A 27,376-nucleotide genomic window follows, 5' to 3' on the forward strand; every position below is an offset into this window, starting at 1 on the left:
ATTGATGGCAGATGTTGGCAGACCAACCTATTATTAATTTCTTTGAATTTGTGTACTTGTTTGAGAATTTTAAAATGTGTGTGGCATACAATGAATCTGATTAAACATTCCATTGGTAAACTAATATCATCGTGTTTAAAAAATTCCTTATTCAATAGCATCTGTGAAGTTTAATATAAAGAGATGATAACATAAATTATTTCCTACCTCACCCCCTCTTTGACTGTGACAGATTGTGATCATGTGGGGAAATATGGAAACTTTAAATAATAAAAAGTGTCCTTGCTAACAAACTGAATTGATATGTAGTTTGCAGTCTGCTAAAAATGACTGAACTTCACAGCTGTGGAAGCAAGCCTCTATTCTCCCTGTGCAAGTTCTCCTACTCAGCCACCTCTGAGCAAGCAGCTGTATGATTACTCAGCTTGCCCTATTCTAAGGATGGATTGCAAGACTTGTCATTTTGATGTGAGTAGATGAATAGGAAACTGCAGGATGCAAACTGTAGGATGTAAACTTGCAGCATGTCAGCTGTTTTATAACTGCCTCAGTGCATATCCTTACACCACTATACTTTGTGGTAGAGGTGGTGAGTCTGCCTTACTGACTGATTATTCCCCTTGCCTGTACCATGAGAGGGAAATACCAGGTGTTTGCCGCCTTCTTGACTGAAAGAGCAGTGTGTCAGCAATGTGCCAGTCATGGAAGCATACATGATGCACGTTTAAATAACACCTTTGTAACATTTCCTTGACAAGAAACAAGTTCTGTTTTGTTTCAGCAGCGAGTAACTGCTCTTCCTTTGCTGCAGCAGAACAGGCTGCATAGCCCACAAGAATGGAGAGAGGCTGAGGAAGGGCTTCTGAGGGAAGTATGATGGCATCAGAGGACAAAAAATTCTTCTGCATGAATTCTTACTCTTTCCACCTTTATTTCTGAGAAAGGAGGTGCTGCTTCCCTCAGTTGTTGTCTGTTCACATCAAAAAGAGAACACAAGACTAGCTTGTAGCATATGTGTTTCCTAAGTTAATATTGTTACATTATCTTACGTGTTGTCACAAGAAGAAAGACTATCACACTGTTGGAATATCAGTTTGTTAAAAAAAACTATCAACTCCTGTCTCTTTTTTACTTGCTAGAAGTTAATTTTGTAGATCTATGATGCTGAAAGTGCAGATGCTTTTGAACTGAACCACACTGCAATTATTCCACAAGTACACTGAAATGGTGTCAATAAAGAAAAAAAGTTAAAATGCATGTCTTGCAAAAATTTACCATTTGAAAGTGAAAATTGAAATATACTGCCTGCCTACATCTTTATTTCCTTTCACTGTGTTAGGAAAAATAATTTTGCAAGGTTTTCTCTCCTGTTAATGCTGCAGCAGTAACGTGGGTATAATGAGCGAGGTGAAACCTACTGTCTATTTCATAGAGATAGAATAATTAGCAAGTTTTAGTGATTCAGTCAAATTTTAGTCCTTGTGAAAATTATATTCAGAAATTGTAACTGGCAGTAATGTATTAACAGCTAAACAGAAGTCTCTTTTCAGATTTCCTCATGCACCTTCATAGCAAACTGCTGGAAGAAGATTAAAGCAAAAGCATTGTGGAAGTCATAATATGCGATAAACAGGGATGTCAATCTGTTGGTTTAATTTAGACCTAAAATGTGACAACCTATTGTACAAGCTGATCTATACAGATAGATCTCTGGACTGAATGGAGATTCATTTAAGAAATTATCTCACATAGAATAGTTGTAGGGATTAATATGTACAACAAATTTTGTTAGGAATGGGTTTCTGACCTAAACAAATGGCAGAAAGTAATTAGTCTTTGGTATAGTGTCCGACACAGAGTATGCATACATGCGTGGCACCCCAATTTAATTTAGGGGTTTTTTTATTATTAAGTTGCCATCATTTATTTAACATTTCTTACTATCTTCAAAATAAAAACAAAACAGAAGAAAAAGCAATCTTAATTGAATTGTGAAGGCATTTTTGTGGTTAGATAACTAGATGTTAGGAAAGTGGTTTTGTTTTGTGTCTGCTGCTATGGAAAGAATGCAGAGAAAACTGAACTTGGCTCTGAGTGTTGTGTATTCTGAAATGAATAGGTTGAGCAAATACAATTTTGATGGTATGTCATTGTTTGAAAATTTATTTTATAATATCAAAGCTTATTCCAGCTTCAAAATCTCAAAAGAGAAGTGTTGTAATAACAGCCTTATATTAGCTAGACAAAATTATAATCAATAACAACCTTTATTTTACTTAAACAGAGTTTGTCAGATGCTTGACAGGCTGTTTTGGAATTTGGGACAGGAACCTGTTGTTCATATCTATTTGAAAAAAAGGATGCTCTCAGAAGCATCCAGAATTTGCGTATGAGTTTTTTAGTTTAGACTGATTTGGGGTTTTTGTGGAATGCTGTTTAGAATTTTTACACTTGCAGCTCTATAAACAGCTGTCGATGAGTAGGGCCATGGTGAGAGTTGTTGATGTCTGGGCCTGTTTTTTCTACTTTCAGATAACTGTGCTTCAGTAATAATTTTGCCATTTTTCTTTTCTTTGAAGGCAGTTTGTCATCTACAAGTTTAGCTGCCTTTTGTTTCATTCACTATAGTAGTTAAACTTCCATAGGCCTTTTTGTCAGTCCTAAAAAACTCACTGCATGTAATTGCTCTACTTCATATGTATAGAAGCTCATGAAGTAGAAAGAGAGACAAAAAGTCACCTAAAATTTTTACTGTAATGAATGGTCTTTGAGTCTTGCTTGTCAAGTTGTAGGTATCAGCTCAAAGTTCAACATATCCTGCCATTCCGGTATGCCATTCCTGGAAGTTCAGGATCTGTGTGAGGTGTTAATGTCAAACACCTCATCATTTAGAAAAAAAATCTTGAACAGATACTCTTTGTCACCCTTCTCTAGACTTCTAAGTGGGGGATTGATTGCACATTTTCATTTTATGTGCTGAGAATTCAGGCACAATTTCAAAAAAGAAGTAAGGTAGCTCAGGCAGAATATCATTGGGTTCAATTAAACTGTTTCCAGTGTCTCAGCTTGTTTAGGATAAAGTTCAGGTATTTGTGCAAAGCACCACATCTTAGACATTTTCTTTTACCAGTTGATGAAGAATTCAGCATTTTTGGGGAATCAACAGCTAAGTATACCCTTGATGAGCAGCAGTAGAGCAATGGCAGTAGTAATATGGTTCTAAATATATGTGGTAAAATAATTCTGAAAGCATTAATCCTTCTTATAATGCTTGCTTATTTTACAGTCATACTTTGACTGGGGGTTTGCATGTTCTGTATAGGAAATAGGATAGCAAGAAAATGGTTAGAAGGTGAGGGAAAAGTGCAAGAGATCCCAGAGCCTCCTCATACTATAACATCCACCATCAGGTGACCTTTGTAGATTTTTTTCTTAGAAACATCATAGGATTCTAAAGGATAAATGAGTTTTTTTTCTTTTCACAAGTAAAGATTGTAAATTTTCTTAGAAATAAAGGGATTGTGATAAGATTTTGGTGAGTCTGGACAGTCACAAAAAGGCAATCCATGTATCCAAACAAACCTGGAGCGCTTCCCTGGGTAGTGCCATCCCCTTCAATTCCTGTTTCTTCTGTGCTTGGAGGTCCTGGCTCTTCTGCACTGTTATTTCAAGTATTTTGGACCAAAAATACTAGGATTAATATAAAGACTCTCATACTGTCAGTTGCTCTACTTTTATCACTGCTTACTGCATTTTTGGGCAATTACTTCCTTTCCTCTCTCAGTATCTAGTATTCACCATATTTTGCAGTGTGCCATGAAAACACAACAGGTCATCAGCAACAAAACCTCAGTTTTTATTTCATTGTGAGTTCATGAGAAAACAAAACAAACCAGTAAATAATAGTGATGGGAACATACAAGGAGTTATGTGTAGAAAAGGTATTTGTCACAAATTTTGTGATCTGTAAAATTTTATACTATGTAGGCCTTCAGTGAAGCTAATCCAAATATTTCAGAGCTAAATTTTGTCATGGTGTAGTGAGAACGACTCTGGGTTTACATTTTACAAGGAGTTCTCAACTGGAGATGTTTCCTGCAGCATATTTGCCATCTGACCCTTACCCATTTTACACACTCTCCTAACACCAAGAAGTTCATTACTATTTTGTGACTTTGCCTTTTTCTTTAAAGATCTTACTCTCAGCATGTAATTAATGATACGTATTACTCTGCAAGAAACGAGTATGAATTTTAATGGGATGGGTAGTACTGTTCATGCAGGTTTGGTTTGCTCTCCCTTGGTCCTTATCTATTGTACCTTTCTATTTTATCACTAGATGGCAACATAGCAACACTCCATATCAAAAGTTGCTATAACCAGGGATGATTTTTTTTCTATCTCATTTTTTCACAGCAGAGCTTAAATAATTCGCCCCACCCCCCGAAAGGGAAACATAGGCATTCTGGCAATTTCGGTAAATTGTTTCTTAATGGTGTGAATTCTGGTATCACTTTTTTCTATCTTATTAATTGCTGCTTTTTTAGACAACTGAAGTGCCGAATAAAGTAAGAGAAAATGCAATTGCGTTATAAATAAAGTCTTTTTTCTTCCAAATAAGGAAGAGGGTTTATTGATTCATCTGAGTCATCTCACGGATGCTTTGTTATTTTGTGGAAACACCTTTTATTGAAGCCAGTAGCACTTAAGTTCACATCTACAAGAACAGAATTCGCAAAATTTTTGCCTTTCTAAATATTTCATTTACTGAGATAAGTCTGGAAGTTAAAAAACAACTGAGAACTGAAAAGAAAAACACTGAAGTAAGTTTAGGGTGAAGGAACTTGTGTCCAATAATTCTAGTCAGACTAGGACTGAAGTATTATCACTAGACAAGGTATAAAACCTGAAATTTCAAACTCAGTTTCTCAGGAGACATATTTTCCAGTGAAATGAGATAAAGAGAACTAAGACCAATCTTAACTTATCTACCAGCTTCTTTTGCTTTTGGAACCTTGGACAGACTCAACGGTTTTGCACAGTATTTGTTAAACAATCAGTGAGAGGCTCTTATCTCCTCTGAAACTCAGCAGCTTCTTCTCAGGAAACTCAAAACAGTTTGTAAGAATAGGAACAGATTTTGTCCTCCATCACATTTTCTCCAGAAGCCAAAGCGCAAAAGCTTATACTTGTCCCAGGTCTGCTTTATACTGAGCTGAATTTTTCAATTTTTAAGTTTTTGTCAGCCCTGCTATATCCTGATGTAGTGAAACAGAACTCTTTGGTCCTTGATATTTGAAGTCACCTTCTTCAGAGGTGCTGGCCTTTTGCACCCTGTCAGATTCATTATTATTCTATGTATTTAATGAATGAGTTGTATCATGCCAATGGAAGTTAAGGAAGTAATACTGGAAAACTGTGCAGCTACTATTAATTGAAAAGTAACAAAAACAAATTGTATGTCTTGATTAATTTGCATTATCCACACCCTCTGTTTCCTGGGACTGTTCATCAAGGAAACCTCTTAAGTTTCAAACTCATTCCAGACTTGATGTATTGGAGCTACTAGAGCTGTGTTCATATCGGTGTATATCGTAATGAAGTGACAGTATGCTATGTAACTGAGAGGACCACACAGATTGTTAATCTCTATCAGGAACCCCTCAATGAATGGATTAGTAGAATTCATTAATAATTCTTTGGAATACACTGAGGATGGGCAAGTGAAGCATATAAGCATAAGGATATAGAATTACATAGTGTGATTTGTTATTTTTTATAGGATTCTCTACGTTACTTGGTTACCAGGCATGCTAACATTTTCTGCTTTCAGTGCTTAGAATATCTGCATTAGGGATGCATGTGTAACTGTCAGTGTGATGCGCACACACACAGAGTTTGTAAGAAACTAAGAATTCTTCTTCTAGAAGACTTAGAAATTCCCAAGATTCATGTCAGGTTTGCTAGTCTGCATGATCTACAATAAGCCTATTCCTACACATAAGTTATCTCTTTAAAGCCCCATTTTCTCTTATGGTTTATGAACACAACTCTTGCTGAATTATCAGTGGCCCTGACCATGTCTGCAATGTGGCTTGGTATTGGTTCTTGTTAATCTGTTTTCTTCTACACATTCCAAGTAGCTCAAATGAGGTTGTGGGAAAGGTGGGGAGAAGATGTCCTCAGTAATAGTGAAAGCTGTATTATTCCAGAGTTGCAAAGTGAAAACCACTCATTTTTAACTCCAGATATTATTTTCTCTTATTTTCAGTCATGTACAATTCTCGGAGAGGACTGAGATAGGAATATGCCTTGTTTGGTAAGTTTAGAAGTTAAAGTCCAACAGCAGGCAAATTTTCATCTTTTTCTCCCTGATTTTATTTCATCATCTATCTTCTGGAATTAGAACACAATTTGGAAATAATTTTGTAGCATTGAAAGTGCAGTTCTTCTAAGAATGTGACACTAATCATGTAGCTGAATTTCTTTCAGTCCGTTCAGCTGAATGAAGTTTTAATCTTTCAAGTTTCTCTGTTTTTTTCTTCCATTTCCAGATTATGGACAGTCAATGTACCTGCAATATCAGATCACATCCTAGCAAAAATACATGGAAAACCAACAGTATGTCAGGAATGCTTTGTTCTAGATGCTCCTTTTGTAATTCCAAGACCCAAACAATCCTTTCCTAGCAAGAAAGATTGTGTGTCACTCTGTTCCCCACAAAATAGTGACCTCTCCATTAAATTGTCTACATGTTTTACATCAACAGCAGTTTTATTATCAAATTTTGGAACTTTCTATACAAATGATGGATTCCAAACGTACATAGAAAAAGAAGTTTCTCAGATGCTTTGACCCAAGGCCTAAATAACAATGTAACTGATGTGGCTCTAACAGATTATGGAATAATATATTTAATAAATGGTACTTTTTATAAATGAAAACCTAATAATTTTTTTAATCTTGGAGTGGAACATAAGCTTCCTGAAAGTGAAATAACCAGAACACATTCAAGATATGTTCTTGTGTCCATCCAGTGCAGGTAGGTTATCTTTATGTTCATTTGACATTTAAGATATGGATGGTCTTCATTAAATGTCTGGATTAATCAATTTTTGATCTACTTTTCATTGATGTAATGCTGGGTTTGAAATTAGAAATGACCAGACAGCAACAAGTTTATTTAAAGAACATTTTGAAATAAAGGCTGCACACTGTGGCTCTCACTGCATGAGCTCATGCGGCCATATGAAATAATTTTTAAGATCGCATTTTAAATTTGTTAATGCGTTTCCATGAAGCTCTCCTAATTACATTAGCTGAAAATTTATCCCAAAACATCTTGATTTCTTAATGTACATCCCTGATATAAAGTTTAAGAGAAGTTACTATTTACCTAATCACCGTATCATTTTTTTAAGAGTGGAAAACAATTAAGTACTTTGGCAGTATGGACATCTTCTGAGGTTTATCTTGGATATAATGAAACATTTAATAAAATAGGAGATTCAGAAAACTTAGTGAGGTTCTGAAATTTTTCAAGTGATGATTTTTTTTTATCTGTAGAGGCTGTTAGCTATGACTCTGTCCCATCTGAAATTATGTTGCTGATCTGCAGTGGCTGCAGCTCCTCCAGGTTTTTTATTCTGGCAATTTTTAATGAAGACAGACACTTTTGGGGCTTAAGAGATTTTTATTGTCCTGTTCCTCGTAGCTCTTTTATGAGGATGTTATAAATGCAGCGTTATCATCTGGGCTGCTGTGGGCTGCTGTGAGCATTTACTACACTTACAAAACCAACACAGCTAATGGATGTTTTCAAGTATCTGGATCAAAATTTTCTCTATCAGAAATGTCTCTTCACCAGATTATACTTGGTTAAGTAGATTAAAGTACTTATTCAGTTATTTTAATTAAGTGGTAAAGTAAAAAAAAAAGTTCAGGTAAGATCACTGAAGCTACCTTTTTGTAAATAACAGTAGTACAACAGTACTATTCATTTCATTGGTCTGTTAAGACTGAAAAACATTATTTTTAGATGGACAGACATACCAAGAAGAGACTTAGTAAACTAGAGTTATTTATTCTTCAGGTATTGTTAACTTGCATCCATATGTGTATGATTCTAACCTACACTCCCTATTCAGTATGATTCTAATAAGAAAACTCCACCTTTCAGCCTTAGCATTTGTTACAGGAAAATAACGATGATTTTTGTCCAGTTCTGTTTGACTAGAAGTTTAATGGTATGATAGCTCTGATTTTTATCAAAAGAAGGTGACTGAAATGACATGACAACTTTTTCAGTATGTCAAAAAGAGACTGTTTTGCAACTTTCTGACTTTTTAAGGCATTCACTTTCAGATTATAATCACACCATGTATTTGAAAATACCTGGAATTCCCAAGTAGAGCACTACTGTTATTATGAAAAATTCTTTTATTCATTATTGCAGCCTCAGGAAGCCCCATCAAGTCATTTCCCAAGGTAGTTGCTTATCTTCGGTTGGCTGTTAAAAGAGAATTGAACTAAGCAGCTGCCATTCACTCTACAGACAATGGTATGTCGTCTTGACTACTTGAGTCACCTGGTAACTGTACAAAAATCCAATCTGAGTCCCTCTCTATGAAGTTACAAAATTGTTCATGAAACTTGAGAGATCTTATTCTACATTTTTGAGCTGTTGTTCCAGTCAAAAACCCTTCTGAGAGTGCAGGATAATATGGAAAACCTCTCTCAGGCAAAATTAGCCAGCTCCAAAGGCCACAATAAATATTAATTGGGATAAGGCTTGCAAGATGAAGCTATCAGGCTTACTGGACACTCAGTCTTACCTATTAATGCATATGTGACATAGAGGATGGATCCTAGCAGGATGGCTTGAGAGCCAAGCTTATCATTGCAAATACAGCAGCAGCTAAGAGGCTACTTACAAAGAACAAGAAGCAGCTAGGCAGAGTATGGCAACATTGCCAGCCTAACTATTGCACAGTGCAGGCAGCCAGGCCAAGGGTACTCACAAAAAGATCTCTAAACAGGACTTGATAAATATTTCTGCTAAAAATAATAACCTCAAGATACCGTAGAAAAGCGTACTGACAGTGCCATGAGAGGAGATCAAGTGACACTACTGAAGCCGTTTTCTTGGTGATCCTTTTTAAAGAGAAGTCAGGCTTATGAAGGCTCACAGAAGACTATACCTGAGTACCATTTCCATACTGACTCAGCAAGGAGAAGCATGAGAAGGAAACTCATTAATCAATATTCCAGCGCTCTTTGTGGAGAGAGAGTTTCTGCCTCATAGTCACTGCAGCTTCCCTAGCCTGGATAGAGCTAATCCACAGAAGTCTTGTGTTACTACCCCAACATAGTCAAGAACAGATCTGCATGACTCAAAATCAGGTCCAGCAACATACCCTATGTGAGATAGTGATTGAACTCAAATGGATGGAAGCAGGGACAAGCTACCAAGGACATGCAGGGACACAACTGGGAAAACACCAGTTTGGCTGGAATTGAAACTAGTGAGGGATATGAAGGGTGGCAAGAAAGGCTTCTGTAGTTGCATCAACAACATAAGGAAGAAAAAGGAAAAGGTGAGCCCACTGCTGCATCAGGCTGGAGATCTACTAAGGGTAAAGAGAAGGCTGAAGTATTCAGTGTCTTCCTCTTTCTAACTTTATTGACAAACTTTGTTTTCAGTCTCACCAGGTCACCATTCACATTAGTAAATTCTGTGGGAGAGAGTTACTACATTGATACTCAGTATTAATGGATCTAATTAGGGACTACTTAGATAAGCTGAACATGCACAGTCCACAGGATCAGACAAGACACCATTAAGATTGCTGAGAGGGCTGCCAGATGTCATTGCAAGGCCACTCTTCATCATATTTGAATAGCTGTGGTGATCAGAGGGAAAAGGCAAATATCTCAGCTATCTGAAGAAGGAGAGAAGGAAGACAAGGGAGAACTATTGGCCAATTAGCCTAAACTCAGTCTTTAGGAGTATTATTGATCAAATCATCCTGGAAGGCATTTCCATTACAGAAAGAATGAGGAAGTGATTGGAAACAGTCAGAATGGTTTTACCAAGAAAAAATGATGCTTGACCAACCTGATAATTTTCAGTGAGAAGATAACTGACTTGGTGGACAAAGGCATTAACAGTAGATGTCATTTACCTTGACCTTAGCAAAGCATTTGATATACAATGAATGACTGGTGTGCAAGGTGGGTAGAAAACTGGCAGACCCCAGTTCAAAGTCTAACTGGCAGAGGAGCACTGATATGTTTAACATCTCCATCAGTGGGAAGAAATGCACCCTCAGCATATTCATGAATTACACAAAACCGGGGGCAGCAGCTGATAACCTGGAGAAGGAGAGATACTTCCCCATGACTTTGAAGTCTGGGAAAGAATAGACTGAGATAGTCTATTTTCATCATCCCTGAGATAGTCTATTTTCATCATCCCTTTCAGATTATACTAGATTAAGAGACCACAGCTAATTTTCAGAAAGGACTAGACCATAACATAAAAAATAGTACCCAATACAGGGCCTGGAAAATGCATATCTGTGCTAGAAACATAATCAATGAAAATAAATACACCATTAGTGGATTTGAATAGTGTTTGAGCCATGTGGTTAGGGACAAGATAAAAGGTGAGTGAGGCTGTATTCAACCATGAATCAAAATAATAGTAAAAATGGATCATCACTATTTCTTATTTTCTGCTACAATTTCTATTTTGTTTGCTCGGTCACTGGCCTTCACCAGAGGTGCCCTGCCAAGAAAAGATGAGCTGAGAAACCTTCAACAGATTTTTGGAGTATTCAAGGAAGTACATCTGATTCTTGTGAGGAATTGATACTAGAAACTGTTGCCTCCAGGATAAAAACTGGAGCAGTATTGTCTCAAGAAGGCTGACTGACAGAAGTGCAGTCTTCAATACCTGAGTCAGAGAAGGCTTACTCAGCTTCACGGCTCTGATGTTCATTCAGAGTTGTGTTAAGAGCTCCCTTCTGTCAGAACAGCCTGTTCTCCAATAGGAGTTACACTTGCTGCTCACAACTTTGGTAAACTGGACATTTGAGCTTCTGGTGATTTGGCTTGCTCATTTACCTCTGTATAAAGGTGGTCATCTCAACCAGGGTGAAAAAATAAAGATCAAGGCACTAATGGTTGCTTTTGTTCCAGGTGGACTGGTCTGAAACTCATTCAAAATTTCAATCATATCTGAATTTAATTTGCGTAAGGAAACTCCCTTTAGTTTAGGGCTGAGTTGGACAGCAGACAGATCTTAATCTGAATAGAACTAAATTATTTAGACAAATTCCTCTTTCATTCTTTCTGTAGCCAGAGGAGTGAAAAGCACAACAAACTCCTTACAAAGCCTGTTCATCTAAGTACTTTCAGAGATTAAGGTATACTAATCAGAACTGAAAAATGTCAGACATCCACACGCAGCCACTTGGAGTTCCACCTACAGTGCCATTGTAAAAGCATCTATGAACGATATAGTGTTTCTTAGAGAATCTTAACATATGTTAACTCCATATTAGCTCTGCATGTGAAGGGGGTGCTTCTGGTTGCCACCATTACTATGGTGGTTTAGTATACAGTCAAAGAAAAATTAAAGGACTACTTACCATTAATGAAAGTTCTTTGAGATGTGTACACCACATGACTATTCATCTTCTATCTCTGGAAGAGGTCGTTATAGAGCTGTTTAAATCTAGAATTATACAGTTGAGGGAACTACAGAACATATGGTGTGGTCTCCTTTATGCCCCTGTGTGCAAAAAGGTGAAGCATGTGCATGCTTCATGAATACTGCTCAAGCCGTATGGCTTCAAGTACTAACAGCACATGCATGCAGAGTGGCAGTGTGCCTATGGGGAGTATATCTTCAAAAACTCCAGCTTGTGCTGAGTAGTTTCCTATTTTCTCAGAAACAGTCCTGTACCTGAAATGTATATAATTACCACTAGGCATTTCATTATTACATAAAACAGTGTGAAGTATGTATTTTAGAGCAGTTGATCACTTGGCAAACTAGTTTGTTCAGTCACTGTTTTATTAAAGATACTGGTATCCCTATTCCTCATATGAGATTGAACATGGAAACACTACTAGAGTCAGTAGACTGAAATTTATACAGTCATTAAAAGCCAATTAAGGAGTTTGCCTTCCTTCTTCAAAATATGCTCCTTATATCTATGCAAAGGCCCATCTTCTATCCCCATGACATCCAGATTCTTAAGCAAAAGAATTCCGATTGCCAGGGAAATGATCCTTAAAGATGATCCTGAAAGACCTTGTGTTTTTTATTTTCTTTCTTTTTCTTTTTTTTTTTTTTTAAAGTGGGAGGAGATTGAGAGGGCAAAAGATATGTCTATCAGTGTTTGACTGGTTTGAGCCCAGAGGGCAACCGAGCACCACGCAGCAGTTCACTCACCCCGTCTCGCCCAGCGCTGGGAAGGAGAAAAATGAATCAAAAGGCTCAGGAATCGAGACAAGGACAAAGAGGAGTCACTCAGCCATTTCATAGTCACAGGCAAAAGACAGGCTCATTAGGGGAAGAAAACTTTAATTCAAACACTAACAAAACCAATACTTAAACAGAATAGGACTGTGAGAAGCATTGCCACATCTTGAAAACACCTCCCACCACCCCTTCCTTCTTCCCAGGCTCAGTTTTCTTCCCAATATCTCTATCTCCTTTCCCAGCAGCACAGGGGCAGGGGATGGGGGATGCAGTCAGTCCGCTGCTTCCTCCTCCAAGCTGGGGGGGAAACACTCTTTTGCATTCCTCTCCTGCTCCGCGTGGTGTCCCTCTCACAGGATAGCCCTCCACAAACTTTCTCTGCCGTGAGTCCTCCTCACAGGATACATTCTTCTGGAGATGCTCCAGCGTGGGTCACCCCCATGTGTTGCAGTCCTCCCAGCACCGATCTATAACAGTGGGGTCCTCTTCTTCCCACAGAGTCCCGGGGTTGTCCACAGGCTGCAGGTAAATCTCTGCTCCTCCAGTGACCTCCACAGGTAGCAGGAGGGTGGCCCTGCCATCTCATCATGGGATAGAGGGGGGCTGTCTGCTCCAATGCACCTCACCCCCTCCTCCACCTTCCTTCCACTGACCTCGGTGTTCGCACAGGTGTCCTTTTGGTAACTCCTCCTCAAATTCCCACCCCCTCTCAGGTTCCCCTTCTTAAATATGTTATTGCAGAGACATGACCACCATCGTTAATTGGCCTGGCCTTGGCCAGAGGTGGCAATGACTTAGAGCTGGAGGAGATTTTGAGAAGCTTCTCATAGGGAGCCACCACTGTAGCCCCCTCTCCCACTACCAAAAACCCTGCCACTTAAACCCAGCCACTAGGCATAGCTTGTCAAAAGATTTCTCTTTAACTTGGGGATGTATATGAATGAAGTACTTGCAGGTATCATATGAGAAAGATAACAACTATAAGAAAAATTAATTTGAAATAAATACAGCCATCATCTTTTGTAAGTTTAAATTACACAAATGTGTATTCTTTCTGCTTTTCTTCTTACAGACTACTTTGGGAATTGATAAAAATGAAAAATAACATCTTATTTTCTGGGAGAACTGTCTTAGAATTTGTACAGCTTCTTGTGTAGATAAGTGGAAAGAAAAACATTGTCCTTTATTGAATCCAGCTGCTAATGTATACATGTTATTAATTGATGGTTCTAGAATATACTGCCAGACCTATCCTTTGGAAATTGAAATATTTAGTTCCACATTTACCTCTGAGGATTCTTGCTCAATTGTAGCTTTTCAACACAGCATGGATTTGAATGTATACTATGTGGACATGGGAGATGAAGTGACGTTTTAGTCTCTGATAGCTTTTGAGAAGGTGTCTGTAAGTACATCTCTGGAAGTCTACAGACCAGACCTACTGCAACTAGAGAAAAACAGCAGTTATGAAGTTGCTCATAAAATCTGTTAAAAGTGAGATAAGGCTGTGGGGGTTTTTTAGAGTTTCTTTCAAATATATGTTTTTTTCCACTATATTTTGCTATATAGTTTTATTTTTGGCTATATTTGGCCAATATTTGGGATTAATGTGTATGTAGAAGGAGCAGAGAAAGGCTTCTTTCCACATGCATTCACTGTCATTGAGAATGCGGTGGAGTATATGCTCACATAGGTCCATGCAAATTAACTTTCTAGCTATATAGCTATTATTTAGGTATATTTCCTTAAAACTCTAAATTAAAATAGCATATTAACTAAGGTCAGCACTGTAAATTTGTAAAATAACTACAAAATTCTGCAGTATTAAGAAGGCAGATTTCTTAAGAAACATGAACAGTAAGTCATATAAGTTGGAGATCATCTACACAAATTTAGGCATATGGAACACAAATATCTCTTAAATGTTTATCAGCATTTCATCTTGTTTATTTGCCCCTTTCCATTCTGTTGCAATGTTTCATTTGGATGTCTAATGATCCATACATATAAAAAGCATCTCTCTTGTGCTTGAACAACCAGCTAATTTAGATGCCTACTCCATAATCATAGAATGTTGTGAATTAACTGCTATTTTCTAGGAGTTTAAGTCCTGTTGCTCTCTACAAGCTCACCCCTTCCTAATTATCTCAGAAACAAGGCTCCTTTATCAAGCCCATAAATGAGGCACAACCACTAGTATAAAAACACTGACCTAAGCATAATTGTTTGGGCAAGACTTAGGACACGTCCTGGATTAAAGAGCTAGGAAATACCAAAAGTAGATGGTGTAGAGGACAGGTTATATGGCACACACCTCATCCTCCTCCTGGATGAGACAGAGTGGGTTGAGTGTTTCCAGCTCTATCTCAATGCCATGATGTACCTTTGCAACCTTCTTTGAGACAGATTAATTTCCAGTCACGTCACAAACATCAATGTTTTCCTCTAGTATATGTGAGAATGCCTGATCATGGAGTGCAGAATGTGTTCTTATTGTGTGTGGGAATGTTGATGAAGGAAAATTCTTGTGGTGGTTTTAGGTGCTATTTCATTCCTTGTGTCTATGAAGAAGAGAGAGTTGAGGATTTAGGTAGCTATATAATTCTGCTGTCCAGTGATCCTGGCTCTTTGATCTTCTTTTCTCTCCTTTGTCTTCCTCTTTCTCCAGTTCCCACCCTCTCTCAGGGAATTCTAATCCTCCTCTCTGTGCTTCTTCCCCATGGAAGGCTTCGAATGGGGAACTGACCATGGTGACTGAGCGCAGGAGCGTTTGAAATAGTGACTGATTAGGAAAAAAAGGATTTCTTTTTTATCTTCTGAAGCTGTCTGTGGGATGGGATTGGCATTCTGGCAGAGGTGACCAGATAGCTACCATGCATATGGCCACATCCCCTTAAAGACACCAAGTTGTTTCACTACAGCAGTGTCTGCAGTAGAAGTTAGCCACTTCTCTTCTGTGACATGGAGAACTTCGAAGGAAAGCGGAATGTGTGATTCCAAATGAAATTATGCCAAATCGCTGAGGGTGTCTGTGTGAAGCAAAGAAAAGACAGGGATCGGAACAAGGCTGCTGAATTGTGCAGTCATTGCAAGCACACTGCAAGTAAGACAGTGCTTTTATTTTCAAATGTTTCACAAAGGAGTTGCATTACTTAGGATGAGAGTAGATCTCTCGGGTGCCTTTTCCACAGGAATCTGAAAAGTGTAAAACTGCTGAGAGGTACAAAGAGCACAGGCTTGGTCTTTTGTGCCAGGGTATTTGTCTCAATTAAATGAAGGTTCTTGGTTTACGGGATATATCAATGTATAGTTCAGATATCTAATGTAGGGCAGATGAATCCCAGATCCACTGTTTGGGCAACCTAGAACCAGATGAGTAGAGAAAAGATTCAGCCTCTCACTTAACACAGGCACTGTGGAAGACCCATACAGAGTAAGATCCAGAAGTAGAATTGGCCTTTTTTTTTCTCAATTCCCCAGATATCGTGAAGATATCCTTTATCTCACAGCATCACTGTGGTTCAAAGATTTTTATTCTTTATTGTTATTTTTTATTCTCTTTTAGACATTTACATTTTACCACCAAACTGACTATAATTTAGAAACCAATTATACAAAGGTATTGTGACTAACAGAAAATTTATACAGTAGATGTTGAGCTGATAATGTAGTTTTGATAAACAGGAATTCTTAAAGAGCACCCAGCCTTCCTGGACCCCTATACCCTTCATGACTAACTCCCAAGGGATTCTGTCAAGCAGGTGCCTAAACAAGATAAAGTCAGCCCTTCTGAAGTCCAGGATGTCAGTTCTGCTGCCCCCTCTCCTGGACTATCTAAGAATAGAGAACACTATTATTTCATGATTGTTGTGCCCTAGTTGGCCTCCAACCACCACATCATCCACCAGTCCTTCTCTGTTCACAAAGAGGAGATCCAGCAGGGCACCTTCTCTGGTTGGTTCACTCACCAAATGCATCAGGAATTTGTCTCCCACACATTCTAGGAATCTCCAGGACTGGTCCTGCTCTGCTGTGTTGTATTTCCAGCAGATGTCTGGGAATTAAATTAATTTCTTTACCAGGAATCATCAGACATCAGTAATGCCTCCTTCATTTTATTGAGGAACCCACCATTGCTTTAGGATATCAGATGGTTTTAAAACCTTCTTCAAAATTAGCACAGACTTTATCCTTTGGTAAACTGTCCTGTAGTCTTCTGGATTCTTCTACCAACTATCACCCATGAGGATCTCTGCCAATGAATGAAACAATATTAAATCTATTAGTAAATCTATCACTGGCAGGGCCCTACATCTTGCACTCCCATCTGCAAACAAACCAAGTCTCGTCAGAGAATACCATATTCCTCTTTAGCTAAAATGGTAACCACCTATGCCATTGATAGTAGCAGTGATGCATAAAAAAGAAACACATATTTTCAGTTTGCTCTGTGCACTTGGGGAGAAGGACTGTAAGGGACTGGATGCCCAGAATTAGCACATGTATTCCTCTACCTCCTTTTAACTCAGATTAGCAAATCTATCAAGCCTACTTTATGAGCAGAAATTACTTGTGGTTTCTGAGATAATTCTGCTTGTGTTTTGCTCAAGAACCCCCATGCATTCAAATCTGGTTGTTTTCAGGCAGGTAACTTCCCGAGTCACTTCTGTGATACGAATCCAACTTTGACCTCTTCATTTAAACATGTGTGACTATTTCAGACTTGCTCATCCCTGCTTCCTTCCCCCAGCATGCTGTTCAGTTTTCTTTCCATATCAGCCCATACCTGTAATGGTGGCAGGATCCTCAAAATGTCTGTGTGGATATGCCATTTCACCCTTTTTTTCCCCTCTATCCAAATCAGTCAAAATGGATTGCTTCTTGGCAAGTTACAGAATTCATGCAGCTGATTTTAGCCCAGGATTCAAGGAACAGGTCTCTATGTTAATATACTGAAGTACAGAGCCATAAAAACCCATGTGCTTATCTCATGATATCATCACTATGCTTTGCATCGAAGGACAAAGTTGCCTGATTATTCTTTTGTCAGAAATGGTGTTTAAAAGTTTTGAATCAAGTTTCCAAATCAACTCTTATGTTCTCCTTCTAGGAGTGCTAAAAAATGCTAGTGAACAAACCTTGCCATTTCAGAATCTCAGATCACAGATGGGAAATACAATCAGCTGTCTTCAGTACTGTTTGCAAGGACCAATGATTTTGTGAAATTGATTTCTTTACAGAAAACTACAATAGGAGCAACCAGCTAAGTATTCTGTTTTAGGGCTGCCTGAATCAACAGTGTCTGACTGATTTCACCTTCAGTGCAACAGTAGGTTGTCTTATGCCTTTCATCTTATCTCAACACAAGCCCGAGCTCTGCAAAAAGTTCATTCAGATAGTATGCCAGTAATTTTGCTTATTTCCATCTTCCTAAATCCAGATTCTAGTGCACCTGTTAATGGGCTCAATAATAAGCCCAAATCTCCCAGAACAGTGATCAACCTCCCACCCAAACTTGACTTTTCTGCATTCCACAGTGTGGTTTCTCTGCAAACTAAAAAAAAAAATCTTTAATCTATTCACATTTTCTAAGCTGTCTTCACTATCTCGCTTTAATTTGACTCGTGTTTATCTATAAAGACCCATTTCACGACAATCCTTAATCCACCCTCCCAAAGCAAAATTTATTCTAACATTCCAAGAGAACTAGTCCTGAAACTAACATTGAAAAATGTAGTCTGTCCTTGGAGAGCTGATGTATTATTACAACAGGAACCAGGAGATCTAATAAAGTCAAACTTGTTTCTCTGGAATCAATAATCATTTAAAAATCAGACAGACAGGACTGACCCTCATAGTCCCTCAAACATCCACCTGTAGTACCACAATTCCTGTATTAATACAGTAGGAGTAAAATGGGACACTGACATTGTAGGTGATGTAATAATAAAATTAGTAATAGTAAGTAATAATAATAGGTGCCTCTTGCCTCCAAATGAAATGACCTTGATATTGCTGTATTTCATTTATTTGGTGTTACTGATTTATTTGAAAATAAATTCTAACACAAATTCTTGTTTTGGGCTGGGGATTTTTTGGGGGAAAAACAAACAAACAAACAAACAAACAAACAAACAAACAAACAAACACAGTAACAATGCTTCTCAGACTCTTCTGAGCAAATCCTGAGCCAGTGCCAGGAGGATTTCACTCTAATTCATATCCTTGCAATTAACTAACATCATGTAAAATGACATAAACACTGTGTAAGTATACATGCAGAAGAGAGGAGGTTCACAGTAGAGTATTGATGAAAAAGTGTCCGAGATGAGTAGGACATGAAACAGTTGGTGGACAAGAAGGGAGCCATAGTACTGAAACAGCATGCAGAATTGGTGCAATAGCCATTATTCCAATAGCCATTAGTAGTGACCAGACTCTTCAAAGCGTATGTACAAGATTAATTTCTGGAAGATTTCCTGGGTAAACTAAAGTTTGTGTTTTTTTCAAGTATCTTACTTTTATGTTGACTGCTCTCCAGGAAGGCATTTTGTTGTTGACAGGGTGGAATAAAGCTCATATGACTGCACTGGTCTAACCATAAAATGATCTAAATGGATCATTTTATCTAACCATAAATGATCTAAAAGGATCACTTTCTGCTGAAAATACATTATCAGCTTTGTTAGTTATTATATTGCAAGAAAGATAAAGGTATCACTTAGTATTCAGTAAAGCATTCTTTGTGTTCAACAACAGGAATAATTGAAACTCTTGTAATACAGAAGAGTGAAACACAAAGAAGAGTGCGAGACAGGAAGCCAGAGTGGGATTATAAAAATTCCCCAAATGCAAACACATTCCAGGAAGATGTCAGAAGAGTGGGTTCAAGCCAGTGTAAACAGAATAAGCAACAAAAGTTGTGTTCATCCTTCCTAAAAAATAAAGGCAAAGAATTAGTTATTTCTTGCACAGAAGGCTGGAGTATCTGGCTTGAAATTCCTGCATAATCACTGTGTTGTTCAGAGAGACAGAAATTTGTCTGAAATCCTCTCCACATCAAATCCAGAGACAGTTTTGTTACCAATGCCCATTTGGAAAGGATTCCATTTGGATATCTTATTTATCAGTAGCTTCCTTGGCATTTAGGTCAACTTCATAGCATTTACTTCTCATCTAAACAAAATTGTTTCACTGAACCCCAAATTTGGGCTTTTGCTCAAAGGGGCAAAAATATCATTACAATTCAGTAAGCATATTTGTTAGTCTATCTGTGGTCTTGATACTAGAAATATAGCTATAGTTAAATTTAGGGTGAAATCTATTACATCATTACAGTTACATCTGTCTGTTTAAAATACTTCTACCATTAGAATATACTTCTAATAAAAACAATGCTGCTTTGATGTATCAATTTATATGTAAGAAGCCTGACCTATTTGTACTCTTCTTGTTGCTAGAATCTAATCTTAATCACAAATACAACTTTGGATAAATTTAAGTATCTCTGTAAAGTAGTTTTAAATCATAAAATCATAGATCAGCGTAGGTTGGAAGGAACCTTGAAATATCATCTCATCCAACCTTCCATGGGAAAGGCAGCCTAGATGAGATCATCTATTACCGTGTCCAGTCACACCTTTAAAACCTCCAGCAATGGGGACTCTACCACATCCCTGGGGAAGTTGTTCCAGTGGATTATTGTTCTCACTGTAAAACAATTCTTAGATCGAGATAAAACCTTTCCCAGTGCAACTTGTAGCCATTGCCCATTGTCTTCTCCATGTGGTTCCTTGTGAAGAGAAGCTCTTTTTGCTCAGTATTGATTTTTTTGTTTATATATCAATAATATTATTGATATTAAGCTCTAAGGGAGGGTTGGCTTTCAGGTCAGCATCAGACTCACTCCCGATCATATGGTTAGAAGAGCTGATGCACACATTTCCCAGTTACCTGCCTTTCATAAGGAGATTGTCTAGGTAAGGCAGGATGAAGAGCAAGTGGTTTTGCTAGCCTTCAGCAGTCTAACTTTCCCTCAGCAACTTTGGCTTCAGGATCTTATGAGACTTTTAGTCCAGAATACCAGGACATTATACCAACTTGCAATATATTTTTCCACTTAAATCCTTTTCATCTAACTGTTTGGATGTGGATGCTAGTGGGGTTAATATAACCTTGCTCTTACCAGTGAGGAACACCCTTGTAACCAGGAGAGAGGAATCCAGAAGACCTATTGAGACAAGCAGTTTGAAAAGGCTTTCATCTCACTATTCATGAAGATCATGTTCTCCATTATGAGCTCTCCTCCAAGCAGCAATTCTTTACTATCTATTCAAATTGAAGAGTTTTGGTCTCTCTGTTAGCTCTGCTAGAGCTCTGATAGCTCTGACAGTTCATTTCATGCCATGTTTTAGCCTTGCACAATTAAGTTAAAGATTATTCTATGTGAAGATTAATCTGCTTTTCCCACCCTCTTGATGGTAGACTTCTGAAGAAGCAAAGCCGACTCAAGACTCCTGCTAGTACAGTGTCCTCTTAATGGAACCTTAATTAAATTTCTGCAGCTTTTAAAGAGAAAATCCTTTGAGTAAGGGACTACAAACCTGTTCTAAACCTGTCCACTAAGATAACCTCCTCAATCACCATTACCTTGGCCCATTAGGGTAGGTGAGAGTCTCACGGCTGGCCTTTTTTCTAGTTTTCTATGAAGATAACATGACTTTTAGAACACACATCAAACTCTTACCCAAGACTTTTTCACTTTTATTTAGCCAAGGAAATGCTTGCATGCATGGGGTTTTTTTCCTAAAATGGATTATTTGGCAGAAGTAACCCTTCACATCTTATGTTAGTGCTCCTTCTCTGTGTATATTAACAGGCCCATTTTCTGACTAAGAGAGTTTACATACACATTCCAATGGTACAAATGTAGACATGTATATACAGACAATACATCTTGAGAAACGCACAGAAAGTAACCTCCTTTTGTTTTTGCTGTTTGATTGATCAGATTCCCATTGGAAGCCATACCAGGAGCCCACAAGTGTTATGAGGTTCAAAGAATGTAATGACAACGTATGATACCATGACATCTAAGGTTTTTGCCTTCAATCAGCCAAGCTGGTTGGGAAAAAAACAAGAGTATGTTCTGTAATATCCACAGAACTAATGCTTTGTCTTGTCCAGGACTTCCTTATCCAGGAATTCTTTGTCCAGGACTTTAGTCATAATTATGAAGCATCTTCATGCCCCTTTCAGATTGAGGAAAATAATTTCTGAAGATTTTCAGAAATAAATTCTGAAGCATCTTCCAAGTTATCTATCTATTTTATATTCTGTCTCTTCTGTTTAGTAGTAGCCTTGAAATCTGCACAATAGATACTGAATATGATAAACTGAATATGGACTGACTTAGAGCTGTAAGATGAGAGAGTTCTCTAAGATAGTGTCTTTAGAAGAAACACAGTTACTGTAAGGACTGATAAATGTGTTTGGTAAATTATTGGCAGTTTCTTAATAGCTCTGTCAAGGGACTGAATTATATAATTTATGTTCTATGGACATTTAATTTATGCTCAATTGAACATTCATGTAGCAGAATCTATTAATTTTCAGCCACTATTTGCACATAAAAAAAACACCACACCAAATCTGTGTTTGTGTTTAATTGCTTTTCAAAGCTAGTTCAAAAATAAGTAACTCTCTTGTTGTTTCTATTCAGAATCACAGATCCTGTTTGTGTTTCATCAGAACAGTACAAATGAAGAACTGCATGAGCAGTATCAGATTTTAAACAGCGCTTCAAGCAATTAGATTGTTTGGGCTACTAGTCGTAGTGCCATTTATGTGTCCAGAGTGAGGATATTAAATCAACACTAGAGGTTATTGTCCTCTTTTGATGTGATAAAATGTAATGATGTGGGGTGAAAATGGGTAAGATGCGTGCCACTGATATTTTTTAATATTTTTGCTCTGGATGTCCTTTGGCTTGGGGTGCTACCAATATTTTCATTTCTGCCTAGCTCTAACTTAGAAATGAGGGTGTAATTTCTCAGAATCCATGACTTCCATTTTTCTGACTAATCCACAGCATATATACTGAGTACATAATCTGAAAGCAATGAGGCATTTACAAAAAAAGAACCATACTATTTGTAAATCAATTTAGGTTATCTGATCTTTGAAAATGTCCTATCTTATGTTTTACAGGAATTTAGGAGAGTATCGCTTCCATACAAGAATACTTGTCTTCCCTTTACTTTAGATTAACAATTTCATATTTCAACTTTTTCATCCACTCCAAAGTTTTGAAAATAACTGATCTGTATAACATTCAGCATACTACCCCACATCCCATATATTTTGGGAACATAGATAAATTCCAATAAGAAGTCAACAAAATTAACTGGTATGTTCACATTTCCTGGTGGCTTACTTCTAGCCAACCTTACACTTGAAACCAACAACTGTAAGGATTCAAAACATGAAGAAAGTTCCTGGCACAGGAGGGAGTTCTGGCTTTTCTCCTCCTCTTCTTTCAAATATACTTGCTTGAACAACCAGCACAGATATCAGATGGAAAACAGTGAGCACTGGTTAATGCACTACAGTTTCTGCAATGTTCCCTGCTTATACTAGGCCTACATTAAAGAGAACAGTTTTCAGACTTTTTCTAACCAATCTCAAAGCCATAAATGTTCCCTCGTATCCTGATCTGTGCAGAGACACGTTACCTCCTGTTTAAACCTCAACAAGTCCTGCTGATACTGCTGGGATGGCTCTTGCAGAAAGTGATTTTTCCAAGACAAATGACACGTAGAAACGTGTATTTGCATGCCTGAATGCTCACAAAAGTTGACATTACTGCAGAGAAAATAATCGTAACTGCAAATACATTAAAAATTGACTATGTACTTCATTTTGAGTGTTACTTATAACTTTAGCAGGTTTTGAATAATGACAATAATTTAATAATTCTAATCTGCTTATCAAGAACTTAAATTTTTCATGAAATGTATAAGGATGGATGATTCTGGGCACTGGGCAACTTATTTGACTAGGTGAAAAGTGTTCAGAGATACTCCTCAGATCCCAGCCTGCAGGCCTCATCCACGTAAACCAGTGGATACTACCTGCTTCTCATTCCAGCTTCTGTGGTATTTTATTTTCTGTGTTCTGTGCAAAAGATACTTGGAGTAGCAAAGCTTTTTAAACCAAACCAACTTCTAAGGACCCCAGTACACTCACCTCTTACTTGGAAAAGGCTTTATTCTTGCTTCCTAATCAAAGGAATTGCCATTGGATGAAAAAGCAAATTTTTTAGGTATTCCTATTGGATTCTGAATTGGTATGACCATATAGATTAAAAGAAATCCCTAATAATTAACCAAATAAATAGTCATGAATTACTGTAGCAAGTGAATGTACTGCTAGTATGAAATCCAATATTTTCTTGACAAATTAAGGCAGGAATCTAAAAATTAATTGTATTTTAATCCTATTTGTTTGCATTTTAGGTCAGACACACCTAGAATTATGCTATATTTAGTCATCACACTCTTCATCTTTTTGGTTGTCCTCATCATCAGCTACAAATACACTACTACAAACATTACGCAGCTTTCAAGAGAACTAGAGCAAGACTGAAAGACCAGTATCTTACTCTCTGTCATACTAACAACAACCCATAGACCAAATGTCAAAATATGGTGTTATTTTTGACAGCTGAAATACTGTTTATTAATGGTTTTATAAGCACTTTTTGTATCTCTAAAATATCATTTAATGTATTTAGTTTCAAATATAAAGGACATGCTATTGAATACACCTTTAATTGATTTGTGAGTACAGGGCAATGGTGGTTAATTTTAACAGATGCCTTTCAAGACAAACTAAGTTAAGTTACAGTTGTGAGCCTCAGGCTTGGGTTAGCCTCACCTTCTTACTGCTTTCGCTGACTTACCTAAGACATTAGCATATCTTTTCAGTGTGAAATCTGACAGAAAAATGCATACAAAGTTTCCACTCTATCCAAGGGGCAGCAGCCAGTTCAGTCCATGTGCAGCACAGTCCATGCAGGGAATATTGTATGTTGTTCAAGATATTTTTTGATACTATATATCTTACTTCTTGTTTAACAAATGCTAATTCTATCTTTAAAGTACATATTTCGATTATATATCCTCTCAAGCTTATTCTCTCCTTCAATGTAGGGGTTACAATACTTGTTGTAAGAAGTGTTTTATTTGAATCTATTTTTGCACTTCTAGCTAGAATTTTCTTATCAGCAAGTTAAGATACCCTATAAAGCTTGTACTGTTAATGGCAATTGTTCAGTTTGTCCTAAAATAAATTTAATAAAACTTCATAGGTAAATAAATGGTTGAACTTCTCATAATAACTTTATTCGACATTCTCATACAGATTATAAAAGCTGTAGAAATCTAGCTCACAAAGAATCCATGAGCATTTTTAATAAATTGTTACTGATAGGTTTTGCATGATTAATAACCCATCTATTTCAGTACAGTTTGTACCAAGGCAGAATCAGAAAAAAATCAGAAATCAACTCCAGTGAAAACAGTCTGTTTCTACTGAACATTAAGTCGCATAGGTGAGAGCCCTCCAGCTCCTTCTGGAGTATCTGCACATCTGTGTTCCACCTTAGCTGCACATATGCCAAATGCAGGAGACACACAGGAGGAGTGCAGCAACATCTGCATGGGGTGCTCTGCATCTCTCTGAATCTAAGGTGCCTTAGTCTTCTCTCAGTTCTCTTTCATGGCTGAAAATGGATGCTCCTCTAATCTTGACTACTTTACATATTTGAAAACTGAACAGACAACGGCATGTTCCATGGAGGAAAGAAACAAGACTGCTCTTCAAGTGTATCTCTCCCATACAAGGATAGGAAAAAGTCACAGCGTAAAGTAAATGTAGTATAGATTGGTAGACAATTAGTTTGGTTTGTGTTCTTCTCTGAGGAGATTTTCTGTGTTTATTTGAAGGGCTCAAGCAGCTTGGTTTTCGGTTTTACAAGGCAAGAAGTCCCTGGGTTCAGACATTATACTTCTTTTGTGGTAATAGTGCCCACTACTGATCACTGCCCCTTTACCAAATTGCCAAATTGATCTCAGTGAGTATCTTGGAGTATCACCATGCCATACTACTCAGATAAATGTAAACTGGTATAAATGTAAACTGGTATAAAATATACCATGTAAGGCACAAATTTCTGCAGTAGTCATGCATGCTTAACATTGCTTCTGACACCTAGCTAATTAGTGTCTTCCTGCTCAAAAGGATTTTCCTGTCTTTTGCAGATAACTGCATGAAAGGATAAATAAACTGCATCACCGAGGAAGTCAGAGCTGTGGTAGTGTTACTACGCTATGTAGTAAGTCTAATATTTAAATGCCAAAATTCAATTTTTAAGTCAAATAAATGACACTTGTAGGCTTTATTCTTCAGCTTTAATTCATATAATATGAATTTTATCTCTCTCTCCTGTCACTACAGGCTAGGAATTATGTTTTCCTCTTCTTTTTCTTCACAGTGCATGTTGTAGACAGGCAATGAACAGGAGAGAAAGAAAACTAAGTGATTCACTAGAAGTCATTCCAGCACTATGTATTTCTCTCTTCCAGTTAATTCATACATAGTTGGAAATGGAGTCCCTGCCTTTTCAGATAAGGTTTTTTTACCACTGCAATTTCTAAGATACAATCACATTTTCCTCAGAATACCCTGATATAGAAGCAGCTTTTCTCCCACAAAACTTTTTGGTTTAATAACTACCAGCTTGTTTCCCAGCTGCCAGCCAAAGAAGCAGATGAAAAATGCAACCCAAGACAGTTACAGACATCCTGTCCACAGGTTTACTCTTCCACTGGCCAAGTAAGGCATTACTGCCAACAGTCTCACATGGCTAAGGTGAACCACAGTCTGTCAGGCGGTTGAATTTCATATCCTGACAACCAGTAGCCAAATCTCTTCTAAGTTCTTGCAACTGTACTGTTTCCTCTAACCAAAGATCACTCCCCAAAGTAGGAAATTAAATTGATGCTTTTTCAACTGTCTGCATCAGTTATGCTGTAGCACTGGAGGGATGGAGCTGTTCTGCGTGCAAAGTGGAGCCCAGGGTGCACAGCTCAGCAGCCAAGAGGAGTTTGAGCTGAGAAAGAAGGGCTGAACATCTAACAGCTAAACATCTGCTACCGGGAGTGACAGTGGAAGTCAGAATAACCCTGGGGTTGTACAAGCTCTTTCTTGCAGCACCTTCATCTCAAGGGCGCATCCAGAGTCTGTTGTGAACTGCCTTTCTTAAAGTACTATAAAGGGGCAATAGCTGTCTTTATAAAATTGAATCTACTGTTAGAGAGAAAGCATCTTTTCTCCTGCTGATGCTTTTACAATCTGGGATTTTGTTTTGTAGTTCCTTGATAGGGTTGTACGTAAGGTTAGCTAACCATGTTACACAATAAGGTTAACTATCGAAGGCATTTGCAGCCTTAGAAGTGGCCACGCATTAACCAGTATCCACATGTGGGTTATCTGAAGATCCAAAGGGCTCAAACGTCACTCTGTAAAGGTAGCTCCAATTCCCATTCTTCACTGAACAGAACCCCAAAATGGCCGTGCTGGGGGATGCTCCCCACACGGCCCGAACACTGACGTTCCCGCCACCGGAAACTCAGCGCCTTAACCTGCGTGTGCGTTACGCTCGACATGAAACAGGGCAGCCTGCCAGAGCCCAGCAGGTGGGAAAGCGCGGCGGTGTCCGCTCCGGCGCGGGTCTGCCGGGCCTGCCCACGGGAACCCTCCGGCCACCTCACCCGACCCGACAGCTGCCCGGCGCGGAGACAGCGACAGCGACAGGCCCGG

The 27,376-nt window shown here is 38.0% G+C and overlaps 1 long non-coding RNA gene across 1 annotated transcript; it reads right to left on the reverse strand.

Moving 5' to 3' along the window:
- Window positions 1-12,578: 12,578 nt before the first annotated feature.
- On the reverse strand, window positions 12,579-17,393 carry LOC113478933. Its single transcript, XR_003398162.1, has 2 exons — window positions 17,280-17,393; window positions 12,579-15,855 (listed from the first exon to the last, which is right to left on the reverse strand). It is a non-coding gene; the product is annotated as an uncharacterized LOC113478933 (long non-coding RNA).
- Window positions 17,394-27,376: the final 9,983 nt, after the last annotated feature.

This window comes from Athene cunicularia (genome assembly GCF_003259725.1).
Source record: "Athene cunicularia isolate RWA chromosome 3 unlocalized genomic scaffold, athCun1 chr3_part1, whole genome shotgun sequence".
NCBI lineage: Eukaryota > Metazoa > Chordata > Aves > Strigiformes > Strigidae > Athene > Athene cunicularia.